The sequence below is a fragment of the Anguilla rostrata genome, chromosome 3 (genome assembly GCF_018555375.3).
Source record: "Anguilla rostrata isolate EN2019 chromosome 3, ASM1855537v3, whole genome shotgun sequence".
NCBI classification, from domain to species: Eukaryota; Metazoa; Chordata; class Actinopteri; order Anguilliformes; family Anguillidae; genus Anguilla; species Anguilla rostrata.
Window position 1 is genome coordinate 26,163,517 of NC_057935.1, and position 18,482 is coordinate 26,181,998.

General features: G+C 39.6%; 1 protein-coding gene across 1 annotated transcript in view; it reads left to right on the plus strand.

The window, feature by feature from the left end:
* Positions 1-18,482, plus strand: part of LOC135250566 (gamma-aminobutyric acid receptor subunit gamma-3) — a 181,669-nt gene that overhangs the window by 14,070 nt on the left and 149,117 nt on the right. The window lies entirely within an intron of this gene.

An 18,482-nucleotide genomic window follows, 5' to 3' on the forward strand; every position in this document is an offset into this window, starting at 1 on the left:
CCCTCCATGGCACGAGTTTGACACCACTGCATTAGACTCAACATAACCTGCCCCAGACCAGGTTAGCTATCCAGCATAAGTTACCATGGCAATGTAACCTGATTAAAAGTGAGTCAGCATTGTGATATGGAAAACCCAGGGTTAAACCTCAAGTTAGCTCGCTAACCCCGTAATCTTGCCTCATAGTATAGCCCCCAGGGTTGCAGACCCAAAGGTTAATATTAGTACCAAAGCTTCCGGCAGTCCCCCCAGGCCTGTATTCACCATCATTCTGAAACAAATCAAAATATTAACTAAAGAATTACTGTATTACTCAGGGCCTGCAACCAATCAGGACACAACAGCGCCAAACTTGAGAAGTTTTATCTGTTTACAATATGCATGGAGCCGGCCCTTGGTATATCCAAATGCATCTTAGGTCAAAGTGCAACAAGAATTAAGGTAATTGCAAATATTATACTCGCTGCTTTGAGTATATTACCCTTGGCATTGGAAGACCAACTAAGTTTTAAAGTATTGAGGAGAAAGTGATTGAGGAGATAAGGAGATCGCTGGGGATTAGCTGCCAAAGAGCTTTGCGGATTTGTCATTATGTTATTAATGGCTACATCTTTTTCATGCCAAATGTTACCTTTAGATGCTGGACAAAAATATCCATTATATTTTTTTATTTCCTAATTTCCTACATTTCTGTAAGTCTTTAAAAAGTTGTGGTACTTAATATGTGACCAATGCGTTCATCTGTCAACTGAGGTGTACATATGGAAAAGAGGGAACAGTCATTTCTTATATTAGCTCATGAGTGGTACAGTCTTGCTTATTTTTGCTATACTGGCTAACTCCTGTACCTCATTCTTTATGACCACATTGAATTAAAGGGAACCTCCTCTGGAATAAAAAAATAAAATAATAATAATCTCAAAATGCAGACAATGGTAAATTAAGAATATGCCACATTTGGTACTCTTTTCTAGAAATACTTTTGGTCATGTGATGTGTGTATATATACAGTACATATTTGAAATACATGGCCAAAAGTATGTGGACACCTGACACCCAACCTCTCATCCAAAATAATGGGCATTAATGTGGAGTTGGTCCACCTTTAGCTGCTATAACAACCTCCACTCTGGGAAGGCTTTATAGTAAATGGTAAATGGACTGCATTTATATAGCGCTTTTATCCAAAAAAAAGCGCTATATAAATTGTATAGCTTTACAATTTATGCCTCTTATTCACACACACCAACGCTGAAAGGCTGCCATGCAAGGTACCAATCAGCTCATTGGGAGAAATTAGGGGTTAGGTGTCTTGCTGAGGGACACTTTGACACGCCCAGGGCGGGGGATCGAACCGGCAACCCTCCGTCTGTCAGACAACTACTTTTAGCTCCTGAGCTATGTCGCCCCACAGTAGATGTTGGAGCATTGAGGCAGGGTTTTACTTCTATTCAACCAGAATGAGCATTACTGAGATTGGGCACTGATTGGGATTAGGCTTGCCTCGCAGTTGGCTTTCCAGTTGATCTCAAAGGTGTTGTATGGGGTTGAGGTCAGAGCTCTGTGCAGGCCAGTCACGTTCTTCCACACAGTTCTCGACAAAACCATTTCTATATGGACCTCGCTGTGTACCCGGCCGCATTGTCATGCTGAAACACAAAAGGGCCTTCCCCAAACTTTTGCCACCAAATTGGAGGCACAGAATCATCTAGAATGTCATTGCATTAAGATTTTCCTTCACTGGAACTAAGGGGCCCAACCCAAACCATGAAAAACAGCCCCAGACCAAAGGGTCCATATACTTTTGGTCATATGGTGTGCATATTTGCATGTATGGGTCTTATATGAAATGTGGGTCATTCCTCTTATTTGTATGGTTTATAGCTCTGCTACCTGCAAAGCAAGCTACTCCACCATGTTGACAGTAGTTGATACATTTATTTTGGAGGTACTGTATTTTTGGATTTTGTGGATTTTGAATGTGTTTGTGGCAAGGCTTGGTTTGTGGGAGAGGTTCGGGGCAGTCTGAGGACCAGGCCTACTGGTTTAGTAGGCACACGCACCTGGAGTGCATCAGTAATGTAATTAATCCAGGCATTTAAAGTGTGCTTTCTTCCCAGTAGGTGTCTATGACCGAGGAAGGCGCAAACCGAGAGATAGAGAGATGAACGTACCAGCATGGAAAAGGCTGGAAAGTGTTTTGTAGTTTTATTTTGTCTTGGTTATTTTAGTTTGTTGTGTTGCTTTATTATTTTTACTTTTATTATTTTTTTCATGATCCCGTGAGGGTGAAGGGCAAAGCTGTTTTGTTTGTTTTGTAGTGACTGGATTCTCTCTCTAAATTGCTTAATAAAGACCAAAATATTCCTGGATTCTCATATATCCCCGTGTCCAACTCTTCTATTCAGAAAAGGGGTGTGTCACGGTTTGTAACAATATTTTTAGTGTATTTTCCCCATCCTTTGACGCCAATAGGTTTATCCATGTTATGCGTGCCCCAGACTCCAAGCTCAAGGTCAAATGCATGAAACGAAATTTACAGCATGGCTTAACAAGCCGTCTTCAAACGCATGGCAGTTACATGTAAATGTTATTCTACTGAATTCTCCTTTATACATTAAAAGCAAGGCAGCGAGTGAGAGAAGCACAGTGTGTGCAATTCTCTGATTCTCTGTTCACCCCTGCAATACAGAGGCAGTGCAGTCAAGGCCCTCTGTTGTAATTTTCCCTCCCTGCCTGCCCAAGACTGCTCTCTCTGTCATCGACAAGTCGCGGCACCGGCAACAGCCTGTTGAAAAGAGATCTGTTCTCCGTTTTTTAATATTTCAACACCCTTGACATTTTGTTCTATCACAGTCCTAAAAAGAGCAGAGAGAAGAGAGAGAGAGCATTTTTTATTTGGGTTCATTTAGCCTGGGTTCTTTTTTCTTTGTTTTCAGCATGAAAGCTACTCACCCATGCAAACCCTCATTTATTTGGGTTGTGCGTGTCAGAAAGCCCATAATCCCGAACCGGAGTTGGGGGGATCTCTGATCTGCTGATTAGCTGGACATGGTGTGCATCCTTGTGGAGAGGACTGTGCAAAGGTGTTCACAGATGGGAAAGGATTAGAAGCAATTAGTGGAGGTTGTGGCAGGGAAGGACGGTTTCCCCTGTCATAATGGGCTGTGGGGGTCGGCTCAACATGCTGATTGCCACGCTGTTGTCCTGGACTTGAATTGGGCCACAGTTACAAACTAGATGAGCATAAATATAGCATCAGATGGCATTTCAAATGGACAAATTGTGTAAGCACTGAACTGTAGCTCTTTGGCTAACAATATGACAGTTTTAATTTAAAGCCATTACTGAACAACTACAAGAATTGTACTTAGCTCATAATGTAGCTATGCATTCCATTATTACCCTCTACATGTTACACAACACTTTTGTACATGCAACTTTCTCTGAAAGAGCAGTGTTGCCCATCAGAAAACACCCCTGGGAGTAATAGAAGACCTGGGCATGGGGAGATGTGGGAATCCCGATTTTCACTGGCATTTTATTCAAGGCATAGGGCAAGAAATGCCATGACCAGCAAAAATAAACTAAAAAGCCTTCACCTTTCAGCTTCATGGGATACAGGTTAAAAAATAACCTACAATAAAAAAGACTATTACAAAAAATATGCTGGCTATCACTTTCTGCTTGGAGAAACCAATACTGGGTGCTTTTTATATATACAGAGCTGTACTTCAGAAATTGCATCAATATTTCTGCTCTCTGTTGAAAAGTAAGTGTTCCAATTATTCCTCACATAGTCAAACATTTATTACTCTTGATGTACCTTTTACAACGACTAATTCGGTGAAGTCTGCTTTTAGTTATTATGTACCTGTTGTGGAATCATCTTCAGTGGGAAATGCTGCAGCCACTCAACCATTTCATAATACTTACCAAGGACAAGGATTTTTACATGTGCGCACTTGCTATATGTTGATTTCTTTTTTATGTATGCTACTTTTTGTGGTTTTATAAATGATTTACAATTTTTTATTCCCAGTTTAATGTGCTGTCTTACTGAATTCACACCCATTTTTATTGGTTATCTTATTATAAGATTATATGTTGATTTCTTTTTTATGTATGCTACTTTTTGTGGTTTTATAAATGATTTACAATTTTTTATTGCCAGTTTAATGTGCTGTCTTACTGAATTCACACCCATTTTTATTGGTTATCTTATTATATCTTATTGTATGTTGTATGTTTAATGTAGTACATGTACACAGGGCTCTTTTACTAATTACATTACATTACATTACATTACAGGCATTTAGCAGACGCTCTTATCCAGAGTGACTTACACAACTTTTACATAGCATTTTACATTGTATCCATTTTATACAGCTGGATATATACTGAAGCAATTTCGGTTAAGTACCTTGCAGTACCAAGGGTACAACGGAATCGAACCTGCGACCTTTCGGTTACAAGCCCAGTTCCTTACCCACTGTGCTACACTCCGTCCGTGATGAGACTAATGAGACTTCTGACTCAAGAGACTACCCTTTTAAATGAAATATAGATAGATAAATAAATACATTAATTCATTAAATCTCACTTGCCACCTGGGCTAGTTTTCCCTTTTGTAGACTCACCCATTCTAAAAATCACTTGATTTCATGTCCTGCTTCCTACTTACAGTCAAAAGATCCAATTTATTGCAGATAATCTCAGCTTCTGGAGAACAAACAATTTGGAAGTTTTTTTGGCAATGTCATCTTCTTGATCTGTGTAGCCCTACTCGCCGTTGTGCATTCAAGTGTAGTATCGCACTTATGTGTTCAAAAACATTTATCCTGAACATTTGTGAATATTTTAAATTTTTTATTTTTTAAATAGTTATCCTTGACCGATTTGAAAAATATTCTAGAATTGAGGTCCTTGGCTACCAATCAAACTATGTGCAATGAGTCATCTCTTTTGCCTGTGTGCGGTTGTAATGAAAAGGGGGTTTTAGCTTTTTTTTCTTGGTTCTTCCCCCCCTCACTAAATGCTGTTCTGTCACAGTCACTGTGAGATTCCATTAGCCCGGTGGTGACCTTCAGTCCATTGGAGGAGAGAATGCATATGAATCTACGCCCACCAAGTCTCACCATGAAAGACATCAGATACCACCATCCCTTTTGCCCAGCTGGCTCTCTCTGTGGCACATGTCATTAAGTGGTGGTGGTGGTGGGGGGGGGGGGGGGGGGTTGTCGAGCTAATTTACATAGACCCCTTTTAACCATGAATTCATTAGCCTTACAATGATTTAGTCATAACAACTGTATACTTTAAAGTAGATTGATGGGGTTAAATATGACTTACTTTCCAGTTTTCAAATAAAATCATGATGTTGAAAAGGGTTTAATACCAATGAAATTCCATTCCAAGGCAGCCTGATAAATGATACAGACTCATCCTAATGCTCATAATTTTTTTGTAGCACTCCGAAGGAATTAGAAAATTCATGAGAGAGAGACAACTCTGTTCCTTTATCCTCTCTGTGTTATGGCTTTCTCTTGTAAAAAATTACAGTTTCATCATTAATAACACAATGTTTTTCATTAACCTAGGAAGCTGCTAAACTCCTTTGTGTCATAAATAAGTGGGACACAAGGTTTGCATCAATTTGATAGTTGAAGTTACAAGGACAAACTATAGTGTGAAAGGACAGAAAATTTTTGTGCCTTCTTCATATGCTCAGAACACTTTCATAGCAATGAGTGCAACTTGTCAGTATGAATTGCAATTACGTGGTCTCCAGGAAATTTTTTTTCCTGCTACCGGTAAAGCATTTCACTGACAAATTTAGTAACCCTTGCACAATTGGAGATGCTGTAGATGTTTAAACTGCATTTACTTTTCAACTGTACAATACACCAGCTGACCCTAAAATCAGCCAGCTAAACCAGCAAAAACTAGAAAAACAACTTCAAAAATACATGCTAGAGCTTTCACTTAGCAGGAACTTAACAAACCTCCAGAAGAACATTGGTGATATGATTTATTTTGAAAAGGCAATGAACAAAAAAAGAAAATCAAAATCTGCCCTTTGGCCACATGAATTGTGCCTTGTCAGTGTCTGCTTCCACCCATAAACTATGCAGAAGTCATTCCGGTACCACGTTCTACGGTTTGCGCTTTCCAGTCCATTCCTCATGCGGTCAGCGGGTCTTCCGTGACCCAGGGAAGGAGGACACACTACAGGAAACGTCCCTCCTTTATCACACTCCTTGGGATATCTGCTCCCGCATCAAAACAAACAGACTCAATTATGATGTGCACGTCTCCACCACTGTGTCATTTTTTTCCCTGAGCAGATCCTTTGCTTCCCCAGGGACAGATTATGCCTCTGCCATTCTAACTTAGCTGTTCTTTCCAATATCGGCTGCTGTGGGAGAGGTTGTGGGGTGGGGAGGGATTTGGTGCATCGCTGCTGCCTCTTAGGCTGAAAATCTGTAGTCTCCCTGCATTTTTGCCAAAATTCTCAGGGATGGACGAGCAGACAGCTGGCAGTGGGATTTCTGCACGTATGTTTCTCTTCCAAGGAAAGAGAGAGAGAGAGAGAGAGAGAGAGAGAGAGTGTATGTGTGGGTGTGTGGGTGAGGGAGAGAGAGAGAGAGAGAAGGGGTTCCGTAGCTCACGATTCATCAACATGAAAGAGACCGTCGCATGATAGATTTATACGGGGATGAATATTGCCTCATGGTCCCTCGGCAATTCCTCACGCTTGATACCGCACAAGGAAATGCACACTGAACAAGTTCTGAAAGTATTAATGATAAGGATCAGCCTCGTAACTCACCCGTGATGGCGATGTGACGAAGTGACGTTAGGTTTAATGGGGTTCTGGGTCGAGTGGCTGTGCGAGAGCCTGCATCCGATGCATCTGCCCTCACATTCCATCATCGTCCTGTTACAAAAGACCTGTCTGAACCTATCAGGGGTTTAATTACTCCATCCCAATCCATCCCAAATTGAAAATCTTTATTCATTGTAGCCAACAGGAACCATATGCAATCCAAATCTCATCCATAAATCTTCGGGTTGCAATTTGGAAGAACACGGACAGCAATTTCACAGTGAGCAGTTTAGAGTATATATATCTTTTATTTATTTACTAACTTAATTATTTTGTCCCGATATTATGCATTTATCTATCCATCTCATTAATGTTGAAATTCCTTCCTCTTTTTGGACTGCTATCACCTGTAGCGTGTCCAGCTGAAGCAATCCCTCTCAACACAGTGATGTGCCCCACAGTGTGGAATACTGTCCATGGAAGTGCCAACTGTGAATTGGAGCTCTGCACGGCATCACATAATTGTTGAGGCATCATCCAAGGTGGAACAGATTCCCTTATCACCACAAGACACGATATGCAACAAGAACAGGCAGCCATGATGTATTGTCCTGTAGAATTTTTTGTCATTATCCAAACAGGGCTAAGAATGTCACGCAACCTCTTGGAATTTATATGATCTGGATAATGTGAAGCTCTACTCGATTCTTTGCTTGGGTTCTCACTTGAGCAATTCTGCTTGGATTTTGTGGGAGGCAGCCTGCAAGAAAGTGAGCCTTGGCCATGAATTAGAGTCTAGAACAGATGGACCTGCATTAAACCAAAAGCTTTGGAGGCCACAGATTAAGCTCATAATAAACAACATGCATGAAAGATGGAAAGTGGGATCGGTTGCATGGGATTAGGCCCCACAGTGTAGTGTATGCAATATAAAATGTACAATGAAATTCTGTGTGGGTTGCTTGTGATATGCCATCTACAGCTGGGACCCATGGGAAAGTATTTTGGTGATCATTCATAAATCTCCCTTCGGAGAGCTATTGACCTGTTTCATGCTTGATATCAAACATCCCAATAAATATTTTTTTCTGTGGTGCATTTTCAAATTCATTTTACCTCTGCCAGAAAATCTAATTCATTTCAACATCATATACAGTTAAATGCCAAGTTATTGGAACAGTGACACATTTGTTGCTGTTTTGGCATTGTACTTCAGCACATTGGATTTGCAATATAACAATGTCAGCTTTAATTTGAGGGTATTTGCATCCATATTGGGTGACCTGTGTAGGAATTATGCCGCTTTCCATAGACAGTCCCTTCATTCTGGGGGAGCCAAAGTAATTGAACAATTGGCTGCTCAGCTGTTTTTTGGTCAGCTGTGTGCCTTTGCACCTTTAGTTCATGCACAAGAAAGCTAAAAATGTTTTAGAGTTGATTCTAGGTGTGGAATGTGCCTTTGGAAACTGTTTCTGTTGTCTCTGAACATGAGGACCAAAGTAATGGCAATGCCAATAAAGCAGGCCATCATGAGGCTGAAAAATCTGAATATATTGATGAGAGACATAGCCAAAATATTGGGCCTGTCAAAATAAACTATTTGATACATTGTTAGAAAGCAAGAAAGCACTGGTGATCTCAGAAATAGCAAACCACAGAAGATCACTATAGTGGATGACCGAAGAATACTTTCAATCTTGAATTAAAAACCTTGTCAAACAGATCAAACACACTCTCTAGTTTGTATGTATAGAATATTCAAGGCTGCCATAAAGAGAAGAATACACCATCATAACCTCAGAGGGTTCACCGCAGGATGCAAACTACTGGTAAGCCTCAATAACAGAATGACCAGGTCAGAGTTTGCTATTTTTTTAAAAGTGCATTTAAAAAACTGTAGAGTTGTGAAACAAAGTCGTGTGGTCAGAGTATTAACCTGTACTAAAATAATGGAAAGAGGAAAGTGTCAAGAAAGAAAGGAACTGCTCATGATCTAAAGCACCTACCCTCATCTGTTAAACATTGTGGAGGTAGTGTTATGGCTTGGGCATATATGCCTGTAATGTAATATATGGCTTCCACTGGAACTGGCTCACTTGAATACAGTACAGGCCTGGCAGAGCATCACCAGGGAGGATACCTAACATCTGGTGATGTCTACTTCAGGCAGTCATCGAATGCAAATGATTTGCAACTGAGTGCTAAAATTTATGACAGTATTTCAGATTATGTTAATTTGTCCAATTACTTTTGCTCCCTTAACATGGTTTGACTGTATATGAAGGGCTTTAATTCCTATACGGATCACCCAATATGGATGTAAATACCCTCAAATTAAAGCTGACAGTCTTAATTTAACTGTACATGATAAACAAAGGCAATAGCCTCTGGAGGCCTTGAAGTGTCTTGTACAAACCCTTTGTTCCACAATTCTGCCGGAGAGGTCTGGAGCTGCTGCAGGCTATGTTTACAGACAAGACTTTGGGTATGGTAGTCTATCTGAAGGAGGAGAAGTCTTTTTCCCTTTTCAGAATGAAGTGTTTATCATGTGCTTTTTTACTCACTCCCTGAGGTGTTTTCCTGCCTATGCAGAATATAGGCTTTGTAAGCAGTGATAACACAAATATTCCTGTTTTGTGGCTCTCCCGCTCTCTGTCTATGGCATTTAACCCCCATTTGAAATAGATTTTTTTCTTTCCCCTATATATTACATTACATTACATTACATTACAGGCATTTAGCAGACGCTCTTATCCAGAGCGACTTACACAACTTTTTACATAGCATTTTACATTGTATCCATTTATACAGCTGGATATATACTGAAGCAATGCAGGTTAAGTACCTTGCTCAAGGGTACAACGGCAGTGTCCTTACCCGGGAATCGAACCTACGAGCTTTTGGTTACAAGCCCAGTTCCTTACCCACTGTGCTACACTCCATCCTACATCCTATATAGTTCTAGTTAATACAGGGCACTATTGGTATTGCCATTGATCAGTAGAGTATTTTCGTCCTTGCTTTCATACTAGGGCTGACACCTTCGATTTGGTGTGAATGAAAGGCATTTAGTATCGGTGGTGCAAGTTCCTTGCCAGCATTGCTACCATACATACAATGTAAAAGTGGGGATGTGTTTGGAAAATTACAGAATCTATGACAGATATTAGGCATGACACACAATTACCTTCACACGTCATAGGGCTCCAAACAAAACATTAAGAATGGCTTCTGTAGACATTGCATCCATGCTAGTGGTTATCAAAAATAAGAAGCTTGAAATTTGAAGCTCCTGTGTTGTATGCCTTGTGTACAAGGAAATGCATTTACACTGATGTTTTTTGCAGCAGCACATTCTGTGAACTTCATTGAAAGTGCAGACGCCTGGCTAAAAATAGTGAATTAATTTCATACTCATAATTTAGGAATATACAATTCATGAACTCCTTGTTTTTGCAAGAGTTTGCACATAATAATGAAATGTCACATCTAAAATGTTAGCACTCATTACTTTGCTTTCCGTAGTTTTAATGGCACAGTACCATTGCTGTATTTGGAAATGACTTTGTTGTGCACAGAACAGTGAACGGTGGGCATATATATCTCAAAAAGAGAACAAATAGATCATCCCATATCCTTAAGAATTCCCACCCTACGTACAGATACCTGGATGTTACACAGTGTCCAGGGCTACTCAACAAGTGGCCCATGGGCCAAATGCAGCCTGTCATGGACATACTCTTTACCCTTTGATCAATAAGAATGAAAAAGTATTAGTCAAATGCTTTAAAGACAGTAACCATGTACACATCTGCTTCTGCACTAATAATACATAATAACCATGCGTGCTTGAAAAAGGTATCTAAACCAGTCTGTGTAATTTTGCATAGAGGATACCACTGGTTCAGTATCAGGCAGGTGGTTTTATCCTCTACTCTCTGATGTTAATTTTGTCCTCTGTAGCTTTCTGTATGCCAGCTTGAACATATTTCCAGATCCACCACCACATTGGAACCTACATTTATCCATGTCTAATACTGGTATCAACCCCAAACTTGGGGCTAGCTTCTGTGGTGCCCCCTGACCACCCCCAACCAGAACTCTCACACTTGCATATACTCAAAAAGATATAAGCGATTATTTTGTCTTTTAGTTCAAATAGGGGTGAAAAGTTTATTTTTTTATTTTCTTATATGACATTTTGACTGCAATTTACTGTTTGTAGTGGAGTGTATATTCCCTCCCATGAAAGTTGTGGCTAGCAATTTGTTGATTTGGGGAGAAACTTTTTTGGATCTCTAGAATATAATGTATGCCAATTTCTACAACAGGGCTGAGATCAGAAGGGTTAATTGCTAACTTGTGTCCTCCAAATTGGGTAGGAAAAACAGGTCTAAATTTGCAGCTTCAAATATCTGAAACTAGGCAAAAAGTGTTTGTAAAAGCACTACAATTTAATCAAAATTAAAGAAAGTGGGGGAAGCCTAGCTGATTAAAATGTAATCTATAATTCAAAAAGGCAAATGGTTTCTCTGTTTTTTTTTGTTTTTTACAGAAGTCCCATTAAATGCTATTATGATAAGGGCAAAAGAGATGAGAAATTTGGCACCCAGAACCAAGCCCTCCAACTCCCTGCATCTTTTCAAGACACATGCCTAACTTATCGCACACAAACATCGTACTCTTCGATTTTTTTGTCCCCCTCTGCCACCAGTATTTAATTACATTTGTCTGGCAAAATGCAGTTGTGACAAAACCGGGAGACGTCGGCTGTGACAAAGAGAATGGGTGCTGCTGGGTAAATGCAGGCCCAGGCGATTGATGGAAGATAATTCACTCATAGTTTATTTTGGTTTCCTATCGATTGGAGAGATGTTGTTTCACTGTTGCGGAGGACAAAACAGTTCCTCTCCTCCCTTCAGCCAACTTTTAGGAAAGGGGGAGGGTTGAATGGAGAAGTCCATGTATTCGCAATTAAAAAGCGTCAAGTGAATGTGTATCTTTTTCGTCAGAATTTTTCATGAGGTCATTAGGTCTTAATTTGTTTTCCAGTCATAGCCGTGTTTTTTCATCAGCATGGCCATTGCAGAGCACTGCAGAACATCTGCATATTAATAGTCCTCCTTGTATGCTGATGAACAGACGGGGGCAAAGTGAGTAGGAGCATACATGGCAGATGGGGTTGATTGCTCCTAATTTGTTTCTTGTCACGTTTGACAAGCTGGCTGTGTATAAAAGCTGATCTCCCATCAGCCCCCATGATGGGGGTCACCTGACACTCCAAATGTGAATAATGGTGATTTTCTCCCATTCTCATGGGGGGTGTTGGGGAACCTGGAGAAGATGGAGGAGTGGGTGACAACAGGCAAGAAAGGGGGGGGGGGGTTGTGGAGAAAATGATAATAGACAGGAAGATTGCAAGAGACAAGATGGATGCCCAGTAGAGGAATCCACACGAGTGCAAATGGCAACTCGTGTGGACCACACACCACATCCCAGCTTCTGGCAGCCATTTCATTTTTCAAATACAATGCCTTTGCTTTAGGTAATGTTATATCCAATGTGAGGACATATTCTTATTCAAGGGTGCATTGATGTTACAGAAAGTAAGAGATTGAACCTCACAGTGTGGCGTCACATTTGCTCTGGCCTTTACATACTGTCTGTGATCTAATTATTTATTCCCTATGAAATCCCAGTTGATAGAGAAAGGCAACAGAACTTGTATTTATTATATTTTTCATAGGCTTAGATATGGTCAGTCATCACCTCTCTGGGCTTGCCATTGTATTCAGATCCAGAGCATAATTCTTTTGAACTGCAAATTATCCCATTAGTTTGACAGTACTGGTTGTTATGCCTTCCAATACAATTTACTGTGCACTGTCAGTTGAGCATCTTTCAAAAGAGCACTAACAAAAAGACTAGCAGACTGCTCAGGAGCTAATTAGGTGATGTTCAAAGCCTTGCAAAGCAGGTAATACATGGAGATACAGGTGTATCTGGACACATGAGTGCAAATCATTCATTACTGATGTGGCTTGTGTGAGCCAGTCCTAATACAGTAGTTGCAACAACAAAAAAATTCAGAACATATTACATTTTGGCATGTGATGCATTTTTTGAGTCTTTGTTTGGCAAAGCTAGTGACACACATGAGAAAGCCCAGATGTAATTTCAGGAAGCACAGACAACAGGAATGGCATTGATCTCTGGCCGTTGCTGGTGGCGGAAGAAACGTCCATTTCACAAACTCCAGCTAAACAAGGATTCGCCTATTGGAAATTGGCACTATAGCAAATTGACACTACAGCAGTCCACAGCAGGATCATCCCCCAAACATATTTGTTTTCAGAGATCCTCAACTTGACAGTTAAACCTCATCAAGGCCTGCTAGTGGTCCACTACAGGGCTACTAGTGGGCACTGTATGCTTGCTAGCTAGGATGTTTAGTAATACTGAGTGTCAAATAGAGAGGAACCGTCTTTACAGCGTAACTCTGAAATAATCCATAACCGAGAGAGCAGCAAGTTAGAGCACAAAGGGGCATATAAAGGTGGTGTTGAACCACATATTTAGGGTTGCCAAAAGTCCTGACATTCTGTATTTCAACTAAAAATTGACACTTCCATACTTTCTTGTCCCAGCATTTTCTTATTTCCTGCAATTTGCACCTGCCAGCAACGAGTGCATATGCAAGAATCATTTACTCTTATATCCCCAAGCACATACAAGTCTGTTTTCACCTGGATTGCATTACTCTTAAATGATGCCTTATTACTTTGTGGCCACACAAAAAAGAGACATGGTTTATGGCAATATTTGAAAGGCACATGTGTACCACCAATACTGAAACGTTAAGAGCATCTGATGACACGACATAAATAAAAACCAGCACAAAACTTGGATAGAAAAACTGTCAACAATAAATCTTCTTACAGGGATAAGAATAAAGTAAAGCAAAGACACATCAACATTGCCTTGATTGGTGATCAGTGCTCAATACAATTAGAAAATTGAATGTTTTAGATTCTGTATTTTTGATATATTAGTCAAAAGGCTTGATAAACAGAACTTATTAAAGAACCCTGTCAATGATGATTTATCCATGGCTTCAGCTTCAAAACAGGGATGATGCTAATGAGAATATGAAGCATGTTTCATAGCAGGTTTTTTTAATGTAATTTTGTTATATAACATCTTGTTCCTTGAACAAAACCTGGAGAAGACTGGTATTGGTGCTGTTCTTCTTCATCTGTGTCTTTTCACCAGTGTATACACCCACTTCTTAAGGCCCAACTCCCCATCTTAGGCATAAAGATGAGGCAATAGGGAGGACAACCATTCCCCTCAGACAGTGACTCATCTAGCAGGTCCTTGGTGAATCGTGAACCCAAAGAAACACTTACAAAACCTATTTAATTCCTTGAAAATATGTTCATTATGTGTTCTGCTGAAAGAAGCAAAACACAAAGTATTTGGCTCTGGCTTCGAAAATGGCCACCACTGCATGAATGTTTATACTCAATTCAACAGCCAGACAAGGTTCTGCACAAAGACCTGTGCTGAGGAGCCAGTCAGTGAGTCAAGATTAAACTTATACCCAAAGGCAGGCAGCATTGCATTCAATAGGAAATTTCAAACAGAATCACTCCATCAGAAAAAACAAATAATTTCTCTTACAGTGTGTCTTTTTTGCCTGCTTTTTTCTGTCTGAGTCAGTAGGTTATCAAAGTATGTGAAGCAACACATTCGAAATAATTTGAAAGAACGGGTGTTCGATTGTACATCTTAGAAACACGGTGTATGAGACTGGCAGTGCCATCCCCTTGCAGGGGAAATCCATAACCTCTTTTGTATTTCGACAGATGGTAACTGCAGAACATTTGACAGATGCTCACTGTTCTGCGGTGAGTTTGTTCCAGGGACAATGGAAAAATGGGTATGTAGTGGCCCAAAGCCCAGATGAAGTGGCATTTGCCAGAAGAGTGGCTGCCACTAGCAGCATTAGCAAGAGAAGACACCAGCCAGAGTTTTTTTTTTTGTTGTTGTTGTTGTTTATTTTTTTTGTTTTAGTCCTTTGAGCTGCCAAGTCAAACCAAATTGAATAGCCTTGGTACATCTCTTAAATCTGAATTCAGAAACTGGACTAAAGTAACAGCTAGTGCCAGGTTTTTATTTATTTATTTGCTAGTAGCCTATGCCTAAATTATGCTCCTGGGGACAATTTGAGCCATCTGTAATCATGCTGGGAGTGGAGATTTGCCTTTTCCATTTTTGGATTTACATGCATTGATCCACTAATGAAGGTTGTACATACCTCACACAACTCTGAGCCGACTCCAGCAAAGAGCCAGCATAATCGTATGACGATAAAGATGGCCCAGTTCTGACCTTATGTCGGCAGTTAATTCAACTGTCTGGCCCAGCTTCGAGCCGCTTCTGGCATACAGTATGATGGGGATTTTATGTAGGTGTCAACATAGAGGGAAATACACAGTTTCTGGCTGAACTTTGGGCCACTTATTGTATATAAAATACTGTTCACCTTTGGATTGTCCATAGCAATGAAATATGGGTCACTTCAGATTCCACATTCTAGCCGGGCCATGTCACAATGGTGGACTTTGGCCAGATCTGAACCACAAGAATTTCACTATTAGGGCCAAGCACCTCCCATATATTCATAGTGCTCATGCTCAACCTATTCATGGAGAGAAATTCCTGAATGTTGTCATGAATGGGAAGGATGGTGTTCTCATAGGCTCTCACAGAAACACGCTCTCACAGAAACATACATGTTCCCCTCTGAACTATGAATGACCTCACTACCCACAGTGCTTATACACAGTGCCCCACCCCCCCATCTTTCATTCTGCTCGTTCAGCCAAAGTGTACCTCTTCCCTACAGTAATAACAGAGCAGTTTCTCTTAAATAACACACAAACGTACCCCCTAGGAAACTATGGAAATGTAAAGGGTAATGTGACGTTACTTCTGAACCATCAAACCTTGTAATATTTATGGAGTTCAGTGCATTTTCCCAGTCAGAAGGACAGAGTACCCTGTATGGAAGTAACTATGACTCACAAAAGAGCTACTGTGTGAAAATGTTTCTTTGATCCTGAGACACAAGGTGGTTTGAGATTCAATTCCTGGGGGTGGGGTGGATGGGGATTGGGATGGACGTTCATAGCATACATGTTCTTCTTTTGTACCAAGGCCCAGCAATTACTTAAATGTACTTAATTATTCTGTTCATTTGGGTGCATTAAAGCGAACTGCTATCCGAAGCATCTTGATAAATTGCGAGCTGCAAGTCCCCTTTTCTCTCTCTTGCTCTCTTTCTCTCTCTCTCATGTTAGATTTTTCAGCAGTACTTCCTCTCCCAACTAAGAGCAGTGAACACAAGACATACATTTTTTATGCCAAAGGATTTTATTTGAGAGTATTGTGACTGACTGTTCAAAGGGAAGTGAGCACAAAATGAATCGAAGTGTTTCCAATTGCAATAAAAAAAGAAACAAAGGAAAAAGAGATAGGGTTCCTTTTACACCAGAATTGCAAATCAGGCTGAACATATAGGTGTGTTTATTGAACAGAATTAATTAGATGTTTTGTCTCACATCCCCCAGTGATTAAAAAACTTTGTAATCGGAAGTAACAGTCATATGGGATTATCTCAGTTGATGTACACTCACCAAAATACCCTAATCGGAATCAGCCTTCAGTCATTAGGAAGTGGCCTTGAAATATGAGATGGTGTTACATCAGTTTCACTGAACTCTGAATGGGTTGAATGGGTTCTTGTAGAAACCCTAGGTGGCTATCACTACTCAGGTATTATATATATATCTAAAGCTTTGATGCAGTACATATGATTTTTAGGCCTGTTTCTTCATTTGTGGTCCTTTTGTATTAAGCTGTCATCATCCCAGTCAGGTTTAATGGCTATATATGTAAAAGGAAATTTTTTACACTGGTTGCTGTTGCCAAACTGTGTATGCAGTAAAATAGAAAACTTGTATTTATTTCCTGGTCAAAGTAAAGGATAAATGTTTATTGAATCCATATTGAATCCAGGCCATCTTGTAGTTATTCAAATCAAACGTTGGTGAGTTTGAATTCAATAAATTGCATTGTTTCACTATTGTATTTTTAATTTTCATTTAATTTTAACCAGCTCATAGTCTCACAGATGTCAAGAGCATAAACATTGTTAGCTCAGGTTACATCAGGTTTTTTTCTTCACAAAATGCAGAGTAAATGTAGAAATTTTCCTTTTCTAAAAAAAATTCAGTTCTGCTCATATACTGAATATTTGGAATTTCATACCAGAGTGTTAGTCTTGACTACTTAGTGTTCATGCTGAATCTGTGTGTTCACACACCTGAGCAATCATGTATTTTAAAGCAGTCCTCTAAAATGATCTTATTTGATCACCAGTATTATTTATTTTTTCCCACACCAATATCACATTAAAGTTATTCAGGTTCAGGTTATTGTTTACAAATGAAATGTATTGTGAATGAAAACAGAATATGGAGCAGGTCACCTGTGATATGAGTCATCTCTCCTAGTCATCTTCAACCATAGTGCTAACCTGTAGTATGAACTACTCCATTTCCATATTTCCTATATATGAAATTTATTTATTTATTGGCAATCATCATTTTTTGTAGTCTCACTGAGGGTGGCACATTGTATTTTTTTTTAAATGACACAAATAGATTAACAAAAGGACAGCGACACTCAGAATGAAAAGGGGATACATATAATGCTAAGAAGATCAGTTAAGTCTACTTACAAGTAGGATTTAAAAGTACATACATTCATCAGGTGATATGCCACACTGATGATTGTGTGCTTAATCTCAATCATTTCAGTCAGTTTTTTGTAGTATCTTTCACAACCAAGGTACAGAATACTGTGTGGAATGTTTTTCTATAACGGAAATTACATTGGAATTTTTGATTTCTGTCAGCTGAATACGGGGGCAAAGGTGAAAATTAGCTACAGGTAAATTATTATTTATTTATTTTAATTTTAACACTGGGTCATGTAGTTCAGACAGAGATCCTCGGAGTGTCCAAGCCTAGGTTCTGAATGTTTTAGTTTCTAAGTAAATGATGAGCACCAATTGGGTGAATGCCCTGTCTTTGTCATTATGTATTGTTACATTCTTAAATCCGCAAGAAAAGCACAAGGTTTTATAATATTTAAAAAGAGACCCACTCATTTACTGGTAGGAGAATTGGTCTGTCATTCCAAAGTGGAAAATTAATAAAATCAAAAAATGGACGGTAACTGAATGTGCGCAGCAAATCTCTTAACAGGCAGTGCCACATGTTGGCACAGCGCAGCAAACAATCAACATCAATACATCTCTCAGAAGGACTTGTATTCAAAACAACCAGCATTTTCATAAAGGTTTTAGCAAGGCCAGATGAGGCATTTTTCCTTTTCTCTGTGTGTATTTATATTTTGTTTTGTAGCTCTAGACTGGAATTAGTTGCCTTAGGTTTAATACTATAGTGATATTACATATGCACTTGCTTGTCTGTGAACATTGTTTGCCAGGTCTGGCTCTATTGCTTATATATTATTGTTCTGAAAGACATGCAGCATGTGGAATTGGAGAAGAAAAAGTGAA